The sequence below is a fragment of the Pinus tabuliformis genome, chromosome 1_1 (genome assembly GCF_031772625.1).
Source record: "Pinus tabuliformis cultivar Carrire ecotype Pingquan chromosome 1_1, CPIR1, whole genome shotgun sequence".
NCBI lineage: Eukaryota > Viridiplantae > Streptophyta > Pinopsida > Pinales > Pinaceae > Pinus > Pinus tabuliformis.
The window spans coordinates 338,472,796-338,483,349 of record NC_142297.1 but is presented as its reverse complement, the minus strand read 5'-3'; the positions used below and the strand labels follow the sequence as shown (position 1 = coordinate 338,483,349).

The 10,554-nt window shown below is 35.5% G+C and overlaps 1 pseudogene; it reads left to right on the top strand.

Moving 5' to 3' along the window:
* The first annotated feature begins 1,711 nt into the window (after positions 1–1,711).
* LOC149212950 (polygalacturonate 4-alpha-galacturonosyltransferase-like) lies at positions 1,712–4,271 on the top strand (annotated as a pseudogene).
* The last annotated feature ends 6,283 nt before the right edge of the window (positions 4,272–10,554 follow it).

Genomic DNA, 10,554 nt, shown 5'->3' with positions numbered 1-10,554 from the left:
GAGAAAGCAAAGTTTAACAGAGAGCATTGAATCTCTCTTCCCAAAGGAGGCAAGTATAAGAAACCTGCTGCATTTGGATATCTTAAATTTGATTTCTCCCCTATTGAGCAGAGAATTGAAAATAAATTTTATTTACTGGGTAGGTGATTGATGTCATAATAGCTAACACAGAGGACTGGGGAACTCTAAACTTAAATATTTTTGGACATAATGATTTATCTTCCTCATGGGTATTAGAAAAGCCATCCGAAGTAAACCAAAGGGATATTACTAACTCTGAGGTACAATTGGTGAATATTTTGGTTATTTTCTCTATTGAACATGTAAGGAAACATATGTGATGATGATCTATGTAGTTGAGTAGGGTTGTATTAAGCAGGAAGTGAAAACTGACATTGGCAGGGGTGCTTCTCTATTTCTAACAATGTACATCAAGGAGAGGCAAACGAATTCTGGAGACAACTCAGAAAAGTTACATTCGCAACAAGATTGTGTGATCTTCAATGAAGAAGGCAAGGAAAATCTTGAGGAGGGTAAAATGAATGATGAGGTGCAGAAAAAAACTTCCAATGACGAAGAACTTCTTACGAGGTTTCAAGAGGATGACACAAGAAGTGAACATCGAGACGTCAAAGAGAATGCTCTTGATGGTAAGATTTTCCCTGGTTAACTGGTCTATGATGTTGGTAGCCTACTGTAAGGTAATGTCTAGTCAAACTCCCAGGACAATGGTTGTTGTAATGCATACCATTTGCAGCTTGAAGGAAGTCCAACAAAAGTTTCATGGAGGGTAAAATTCTTTGCTGCACTAGATCGCTACTTTTTGTTCTCATGGAAAAGGGAATTGTTATATTATTTTCCAAAATCCTTTTTGAATGTTACTTCTCAATAGAAATTTTTTATATTTCTTAGATTTTAGCATAGTATGCTTTAATTTATAATAGTTTAATGCTTACATCAATTGAGACAAAAGAGGAGGGAGAAAAGGTCAATAGAGCTAATTCAATAGGATGAAGAAAAATGAGTTGAGCTTGAAAACGCAACAATTAAATGTTCCAAGGAGGTAGATTCTGCTATCGTGGGAAAATACAACATTTGGAGGTGGGAGAATGAGAACGAAAATTCTGACTCCATTGTTAGATTGATGTGAGACCAAATTATCATGGCTAGGGTGTATTCAAGCATTTCCCTGGCTAGGAATAATCTTGATTTATACCATGAATTGATGCTTCGTATTAAAGAATGTCAGCATACATTGGGTGAGTGTAATGCAGATTCTGATCTACCTCAAAGGTAATAGTTTTCACATTGGCTACTTCTAAATCAAGAGTAGTAAGTGCTTCCATTTGCATTTGGTGTTAATATCCTTTGTTTCTTTAAAATTTTCAGTCTTTGTGTCAATCTTTCTGCTTTTCATTCTCTTTTTCATGGCCGATAATTGATATGAATGTTTCAGTGCACCTGAGAAGATCAAGGCTATGGGTCATTTCCTATCCAAGGCTAGAGAACAATTTTATGATTGTGCGACAGTAACAAAGAAGTTGCGAGCCATGCTTCAGTCTGCAGATGGGCAAGTAAGGACCTTGAAAAAGTAAATTACATTTTTAAGTCAGAAGGTAGCAAAGACTGTTCCCAAGGGCCTGCACTATCTGTCCATGCGATTGACCATGGATTATTACTTGCTTGCCCTTGAAAAGCAAAATTTCCTAAAATGGGCAAGTTGGAGGATCCAACTCTTTATCACTATGCATTATTTTTTGACAATGTATTGGCTGCATCTGTGGTTGTGAATTTAACTGTCATGAATGCTAAGGTGAAGTGTTATTAATTTAAAATACTCTAAAGTTTGGAAGTCCAACAGTTTTGTTGCATTTTACATTTTATATTTGGATCTCATTGTAGGTGATTTACTTGTGTTTGGAGGAACCTCAGAAACATGTATTTCATCTTGTCACAGACAAGTTAAATTTTGGGGCCATGAAAATGTGGTTTTTACTTAATCCCCCAAGGAAAGTTGTGATACATGTAGAAAATGTTGATGATTTTAAATGGCTCAATTCCTCCTATTTCCCTATGCTTCGCCAACTTGAATCCGCAGCTATGAAAGAGTATTATTTCAAGGCAGATCACTCAACTACACTCTCAGCACGTTCCTCCAATTTGAAATATATAAATCCAAAATATTTATCCATGCTAAATCATCTTCATTTCTATCTTCCACAAGTTTATCCCAAACTGGACAAGATCCTTTTCTGGGATGATGATATTGTGGTGCAGAAATATTTGATGCCCTTGTGGTCAGTAGATCTTCATGGAAAGGTTAATGGTTCAGTGGAAACTTGTGGAAAAAGCTTTCGCCGGTTTGAAAAATACCTTACTTTTTCCAATCTTCACATAGCTAGGCACTTTGATCCTAATGCTTGTGGTTGGGCATATGGGATGAATGCATTTGACCTCAAAGAATGGAGGAAACAAGATATAACTAGAATATATCACAAGTGGCAAAACATGGTAAGTGTGTAGTGTGGTTTATTTATGTTAATTCGTGTGATGCTTACTTTAAAGTATTTGAAGTAAATACGAAGTAATTAGCGAGAAAACTTAATGGGTTTTTCTTTGTTCGATTTCAAAGTTTTTCTTTTATTGTATGTCAGAATGAGGATAGAGTGTTGTGGAAGCTTGGAACACTACCCCTTGGATTTTCACTTTGGTTGCTTCTAAATCAAGAGTCGTAAGTGTTTCCATTTGCATTTTGTGTTCATATCCTTTGTTTCTTTTAAAGTTGCAGTCTCTGTGTTAATCTTTCTGCTTTTCATTCTCTTTTTCATGACCGATAATTGATATGAATGTTTCAGTGCACCTGAGAAGATCAAGGCTATGGGTCATGTCATGGGCTAGAGAACAATTTTATGGCTGTGCGATAGTAACAAAGAAGTTGTAAGCCATGCTTCAGTCTGCAGATGAGCAAGTAAGGGCCTTGGAAAAGTAAAGTAAATTTTTAAGTCAGGTGCCAACAAAGTCTGTTCCGAAGGGCCTGCACTGTCTATCCATGCGATTGACCATAGATTATTACTTTCTTCCTCTTGAAAAGCGATAATTTCCTAAAAAGGACAAGTTTTTGGATCTGACTCTTTATCACTATGCATTATTTTCTGACAATGTATTGGCTGCAACTGTGGTTGTGAATTCAACTGTCATGAATGCTAAGGTGAAGTGTTATTAATTTAAATTAATCTAAAGTTTGGAAGTCCAACAGTTTTGCTGCATTTTACATTTAATATTTGGATCTCATTGTAGGTGATTTACATGTGTTTGCAGGAATCTAAGAAACATGTATTTCATCTCATCACAAACAAGTTAAATTTTGGGGCCATGAAAATGTGGTTTTTACTTAATTCCCTAGGGAAAGCTACGATACATGTAGAAAATGTTGATGATTTTAAATGGCTCAATTCCTCCTATTTCCCTGTGCTTTGCCAACTTGAATCCGTAGCTATGAAAGAGTATTATTTCAAGGCAGATCACTCGACTACACTCTCAGCACATTCCTCCAATTTGAAATATATAAATCCAAAATATTTATCCATGCTAAATCATCTTCATTTCTATCTTCCACAAGTTTATCCCAAAATGGACAAGATCCTTTTCTTGGATGATGATATTGTGGTGCAGAAATATTTGACGCCCTTGTGGTCAGTAGATCTTCATGGAAAGGTTAATGGTTCAGTGGAAACTTGTGGAGAAAGCTTTCACTGGTTTGACAAATACCTTAATTTTTCCAATCCCCACATAGCCAGGCACTTTGATCCCAATGCTTGTGGTTGGGCATATGGGATGAATGTATTTGATCTCAAAGAATGGGAGAAACAAGATATAACTGGAATATATCACAAGTGGCAGAACACGGTAAGTGTGTAGTGTGGTTTATTTATGTTAATTCATGTGATGATTACTTTAAATTATTTGAAGTAAATCCGAAGTAATTATGGTATGTCGGAATGACGATAGAATGTTGTGGAAGCTTGGAAAACTACCCCCTGGATTGAACATTTTATGGCTTGACCCATCCTTTCGACAAGGCTTGGCATGTGCTGGGTTTAGGATATAATCCTAGCGTGGACTGTTCAGAGATTGGCAATGCAGTTGTTGTTCATTACAATGGGAACATGAAACCTTGGTTAGAGCTGGCAATGATGAAGTGCAGGCCTTACTAGAGAAAATATATAAAATATGATCATCCTTTATTACAACAGTGCAATATAAATGAATAGTTGTTACCTCAAGATTTATACTGCAATATATTGTCAAATGTAAAGTGTAAAGGCCCTTGATTCTGGTTGATAATTCATTCTAATTCATTTGTTTTTGGAGTTCCACCGAAGGTTTCTAGTTTATGGCTTAATGAGTCAGGTTTTTGGAGGTGAAGTGGCCTAGCCAAGTTTAATATTTACAAATTTTATGTCCTCATTGTATTCCTTCATAGTTGGAAGTAAAATCCTATATAAGTATCTTTTCTTTGTTAGTTAATATTTCTCTTTCATCAAGTAATTACACAAATTGTTCTTCCAAGAACACAAAGAAGTATGAGACACAAAGATTTAGGCTTTCAAGGCAGGGAAAAACCTCTCAATAAGGGAAAACCCAACAATCCTCCTCTGATTGAATTTATTCAAAATGAGATATCCAACACAAGACCAAAGAGTCCCTACAAGTCAGCCCTCCTCTTTAAGTCAAGATCAATAGTTGAGTCTCTGCCTAGTGAAAGTCAGAAACAACTTCTGAATTTCTGTCCTTATTGCAGGTTTAGTCTCTTATTATAATAAACTGAGTTCCAATTACAGACTCTTTGCCTTCTATTACTGATCTTCGGCTACTACAGCAAACCCTTGACTCTTTACCACAGATATTCAGATCCGGCTGCAAATAGGTAGCTTTAGATTGAGATTCAAGCTTAGTCACAAACTTTGGTTTCTTCAAGTGTTGTAGACTTCTTTTTATCCTCAGTTTTTCTTCTCCTGTTTGATTACAGACTTCGAGCTTTTTCACTTTCTTGGTTGCTACCCAAAAGAGGTCGAATATAGGCTAAAACACCTAGATATCATTCTCCATGAGCTTTGACTTAACTAAACAAAGAGTGACTATGCCTGGATTGTTGCCTTTGTAATGTTGAAATGTCCTACAATCTTTGCCTGTGACAAGATGCAATAGCCCTAATTGGACAACATTGAAACTAGCTCAATTCAGTGTTTAACTTCCATGATCAATTCCTTCATTTTCCCATAGCAGTTATGCTGCAATAGTCTCACATGGAGCAAGGGTTAATTTGCACATGGACATCTCTCTTTTGACAATGAAGGCAATGTGTTAGGCTCTCATCTAATATATGTTCCTAAGATATAATAAACTTATGGTGTATGAGTTATCATCATTCTTACTCCTTAGTTATATTATATGTGCTCCCTGTCTTTGTGCTCATGGCTGAAATAAATAACTCTCCATTGAATTTCTATTAGCATCATTCAGAAACTCTTGATTGATTGATGCTCTATGAAATGCATCAGCTTTGAGTTACTCATAATCCACTTTCTTGTTGAGTTAGATATCAACTACCATGGTTCTGGAGATGTTGCATTTCCTCAAGGAGTTGCTAATTTGGTTTCTGTACGACTGTTAAGAATTTCTCTCTCCTTACCTAGAGTGTTCTTAAGCATTCTTGGGTGGATTTCTACTTACTAGAGTTGTTTCCCTCTCCCCTGAGCATTATTTTCATTTGCTGGGGTGAGTTTGAGCTCAATCTTGGTTGTCTAAGAGGCCATAGGTACTAGAAAAGGCCATACATAACTGTAGGAGATCATTGGCTTTCCAATTTCCCTTCATTCCCATAAATCCATCGAATACATGGGTGCTGAAATCTACAAGGCAAAGCATTCTTGATGTCTATTATGGTAGAATGTAATTATATTATAATGTTGTTAAATTGAGATTCATTACTTGAGTGATTCAAATTATATGTTGTTCCATTGCTATTGGGAATCGTTACATGAGTACACATTAACTACAATTATTCACCAATGATATCCAGAGGTTGTTCTATACTAGAATGATGATTGTCTAGTATGATGTATAATGAGGATAAGGTTGAAGAAATGAATGAGGAGAAATCACATTCAAGGGGCAGTGTGGATGAAATTTGTACTGTAGAAAAAGAAAATACAACAATATGGACAAATATGGACAAATTCTGATGAAGAACATGCAACATCAGCCAACTTCGATGAAAACACAAAGTGTGAACAGTTTGAGCTGTCTAATTTCGCACTTATTTCATATTCAACTGGTGGATCTGTATCTTCTTGTATTTATAATATGGAAGATCAAGATTACATACAACAATATATACACACTTTTATGTTAAGGCAAAGTGTTGGGCAAAAGACCCTCAAGGAGAACTCCCCTGAGACAAGTATCAATTCAGTTAGCAAAAATTGTTGTAAAGATGCTAGCAGTCAATTGTCCAAGGGTGATTTTTGGATGCCCTCACAAGAACTAAAGATTGTATCCTACTATCCAAAGGATCTTATCTCGATTAAAAAGGGTATGCTAATAAATGCTTATGGAAAAAGGCACAACACATTTATCTTTGGTTGGGAGTTTATCCATATTGCCAATGATGTAAATAGTTATAATGTCATGTTGAGTAGATTTTGGTGCACCTTTAAGAAGGTATCATTATCGAATGGGGGCTAGAAATCTAAAATGTTATCGATTGAATTATATATAGTATTATATTTGTCTAGATGGGAAGGTTGATATAGTTTGAGCTTGCAGGAATTAATTTTTGGAGTATACCCTATTGCAGAGGAAGCTTTGGGTTGAATGAAATTTGATGAACCTATTGTAGTATATGTGAGCTAAATTTTTTATTTTTAATATGTTTTTTCCTTATACTATTTCTTATGATGGATGGCATATGATATGTAGGAAGCTTTTCACTCTATAGAAGATATTCATGGCCTTGTGTATGGTCAAGAAGATTCCTATACCTCAAATGACAACAATCTGCTATTCAAAGTTAACAAAGATATTTTGGATATTAGAAAGTCATTTGTATCATGCTTATGCATGGTACAAGCTCTATATACTACAGAAAAGCTACAATAAATACTTAGCTTAAAAGGATTTGTAGCTGATGGCATCATCTGGATTGTTGGCTACCATTGTGAAATGGGATGAGGGAAATGTGTAGAAAAATCATATTCTAGAAACCATTTATCTTTGGTTGGGAGTTTACCCATATTTCCCATGATGTAAATAGTTATAATGTCATGTTGAGTAGATTTTTGGCAAATATTTAAGAAGGTATCACTATCGAATGGGGACCAGAAATATAAAATGTTATCTATTGAATTAGATATAGGATTATATTGGTCTAGATGGGAAGGTTGATATAGTTTGATCTTGTAGGAATTAATTATTGGAGAATACCCTATTGCAGAGGAAGCTTTGGGTTGAATGAAATTTCATGAACCTACTATAGAATCTGTGAGCTAAATTATTTTTTTTTTAATATATTTTTTCCTTATACTATTTCTTATGACAGATGGCATATGATATGTAGGAAGCTTTTCACTCTATAGAAGATATTCATGGCCTTGTGTATGGTCAAGAATATTCCTAAACCTCAAATGATGACAATCTACTATTCAAAGTTAACAAAGATATTTTAGATATTAGAAAGTCATTTGTATCATGCTTATGCATGGTACAAGCTCTATATCCTCCAGAAAAGTTACAATAAATACTTAGCATAGAAGGATTTGCAGTTGATGGCATCATCTGGATTGTTGGATGCCATTTCTATTATGCCTTATGATCACAAGCATGGGGCTCACCATTTTGAGCTAGAGAATGAGAAGGAAAGAAGTTCAAGAATGGCTAGTCTTCTAAGTTTTGGGATTTAGTTTGGATTCTAAAATGGATACCAGAGAAGTGGTAAGTTATTTCAATGAAAAGGCTTAAGTTCATCTGTCACTATTTGATATGTTTGCATTTTTATAGGTTTTTCTAGTATAAGTATTATATTTTATGCTTATTTCAAGGAGTTTTCTTCCAATATGTCTAATAATAATATGTTTTTTTTGCAATTGTCACGCTCAACACTTCTATCTGAAGTGGTAAGTAATAGGTATAGAGATCATTAAAGAATTTATTTTTGAAATTAAGTCTTTCCTTGATGTTGCTGAGAAGTCAGAGCACACATATATTCTTCTAAGCACTTTTTATGCTTGTACAGGTTACCTCCCATATGTCTTTCCATATGTACCTTGTACCTTGTTACCTCCCAATGTACCTTGTTACCTCCAAACTTGCAAGTAAACTGTTACCTTCCATATGAAGAATTATCAGCCACTGAGACAAAAATCAATGTTTCACCTGCCAAATGTCCCAATGTTCAATCAAAAGCAGTACCCATAGTAGCAACTTCACCTCATGTCCTAGATCTTCTTGGTTATTTGATAAGTTTAGGCAATGCACTTGTCCTTAGAGATTAGTGAGCAGTAGGCTCTAGGTGGGTATTAGATAGTCAATTCCATTTCATTTTGTAAATAACAAATGGAAAAAATTGGCTTTATTGTTGTTAGATGTGAACTGTATTTACTATGATAAGCGTCAACCTGATTAAAGCAACTTGTGATATTTGGTTAATGCTTTGTGCAAACCTCCATTGCATGTTTTACTTGCAACATCAATATGTCTGTTGGGTCCCTATAATACTAGTGATTACCCCATTACTATTGTAGTTATACCCCTTATTTATATTGTTGTGCCCCTATTACCCCCATATTGTTATTTCTGTGCCCCATAGAATCCCTCTATTGTTATTTTTGTGGCTTTATATTATTATTGTTAGGTCGGCTGGATTATATTATGACTCCTTAGACTCCTATATATAGAAAAGAGGTTTTGTCATTTGTATCATCCAAGAATTGTTCATTTATGTAATGTAAAGGAGGTTTCCCCCTCGAAGAGGCTAAATTCTAAGGCGTTGATCTATCTTTTCTATCTTTTCTTGAGCTGGTTTCATAACATTTGGTATCAGAGCTTTGGGATTCTAGGGTTTCGCTGCTCCAAACAGGTCATCGTAGCATTTTCGCTATAACTTTTTTCTGTGACGTTTTAGAAGTCACAAAAAAAATTCCATTTGAGAAGAAATCATGCTGAAACTTGGGTCCGAATTTCAGAGCTTTTCGCACGATATTTGCGGAGATATGATCTGAGGAAGTTGGTCTTTTTGCAGACTCCTGAATTACATTCAAAACAGGTGAGCTGGGGAAAATCGTCATAACTTTCTCTCTGGGGATCAGATTGAAATTTTGTAAGAAGGTGCAGAAAGAGGACGGACTGTAGTTTCTTGTGTGTGTGTTTCAGATTCAAAGGTTGAAACAGTGACTCGTGGCACGTCCTACAATTTAGCTCTACTGAACCAGTCTAAAATCAAGTCACTGTGGGAGATTTCACATAACTCTTCCTTAGAGAATCCAATTTGGCTCAGACTTGTGGCATTGGAAAGAGGACGCAGAAGGCTACTACAGGTATCAATTTCAGAACTGGATGATCTGAAATTACAGAGATACATCAGATTCAATATCAGGCTTCTATAAAGTGAAAAACGGTGTGTAGTTTTAAAAAAAAAAAAATTGTAAGCTTGGTTTAACGAAATTCAAAGGGCATAGTAAAGCATTATTATCGGTAAATGATGCCCCGAGGAAAGAAAATGCAAACACCTAGTAAGGAACCTGAAAGCTCTATTATGACTCATGAAGAAGAGGAAGAAATGCTACATGATATATCAAAATTACAAGAACAAGTGCAACAAATGTCACGCTCACAAAAGCTAACAGAAGCTAAGATAAGTGGCGTGGAATCTAAGATAAAGGGCATGGAAGCTAATATGGATGATTCGAAGACAGATTTGAAGAGAGACATGGAAGATTTGAAGACAGACATGGAAGAATTGAAGAAGTTGCTACAAGAAAGGGTCACTAATGGTGAAAAGGTAGTAAAGGAAACTCATGATGAGAACAAAAGAAATGTTAATCATGATTCCATAGACGCTAATGTTGGATCGAAGAATCACCATATTCCAAAAATCGATATGAGGAAGTTTGATGGCAAGGATCTCGCCACATGGATATTACAGATGGAGCAATTCTTCGATCTCAATAATGTGCAAAACGCACAAAAGGTACGTATGGAAACTGTATATTTGGAACCAAATCAGTTTGTATGGTATCAATGGCTTTGCTCTCGTAAACAATTTATCACTTGGGCAATTTTTACGGAAGAATTGATAGCACATTATGAAGATACAAAAAGCAACACTTTTTTTAGCCAATTGATAAGTCTCAAACAAAAGGGTTCAGTAATGGAGCACATTGAGGAGTTCTAAAAATTGAACATAAGGGTAAAAGATATTCCAGAGGAGCATAGGATTGATGTGTTCATAGGGTCTTTAAAGGATAATATCCAACATGATGTTCGCCTTTGGGAACC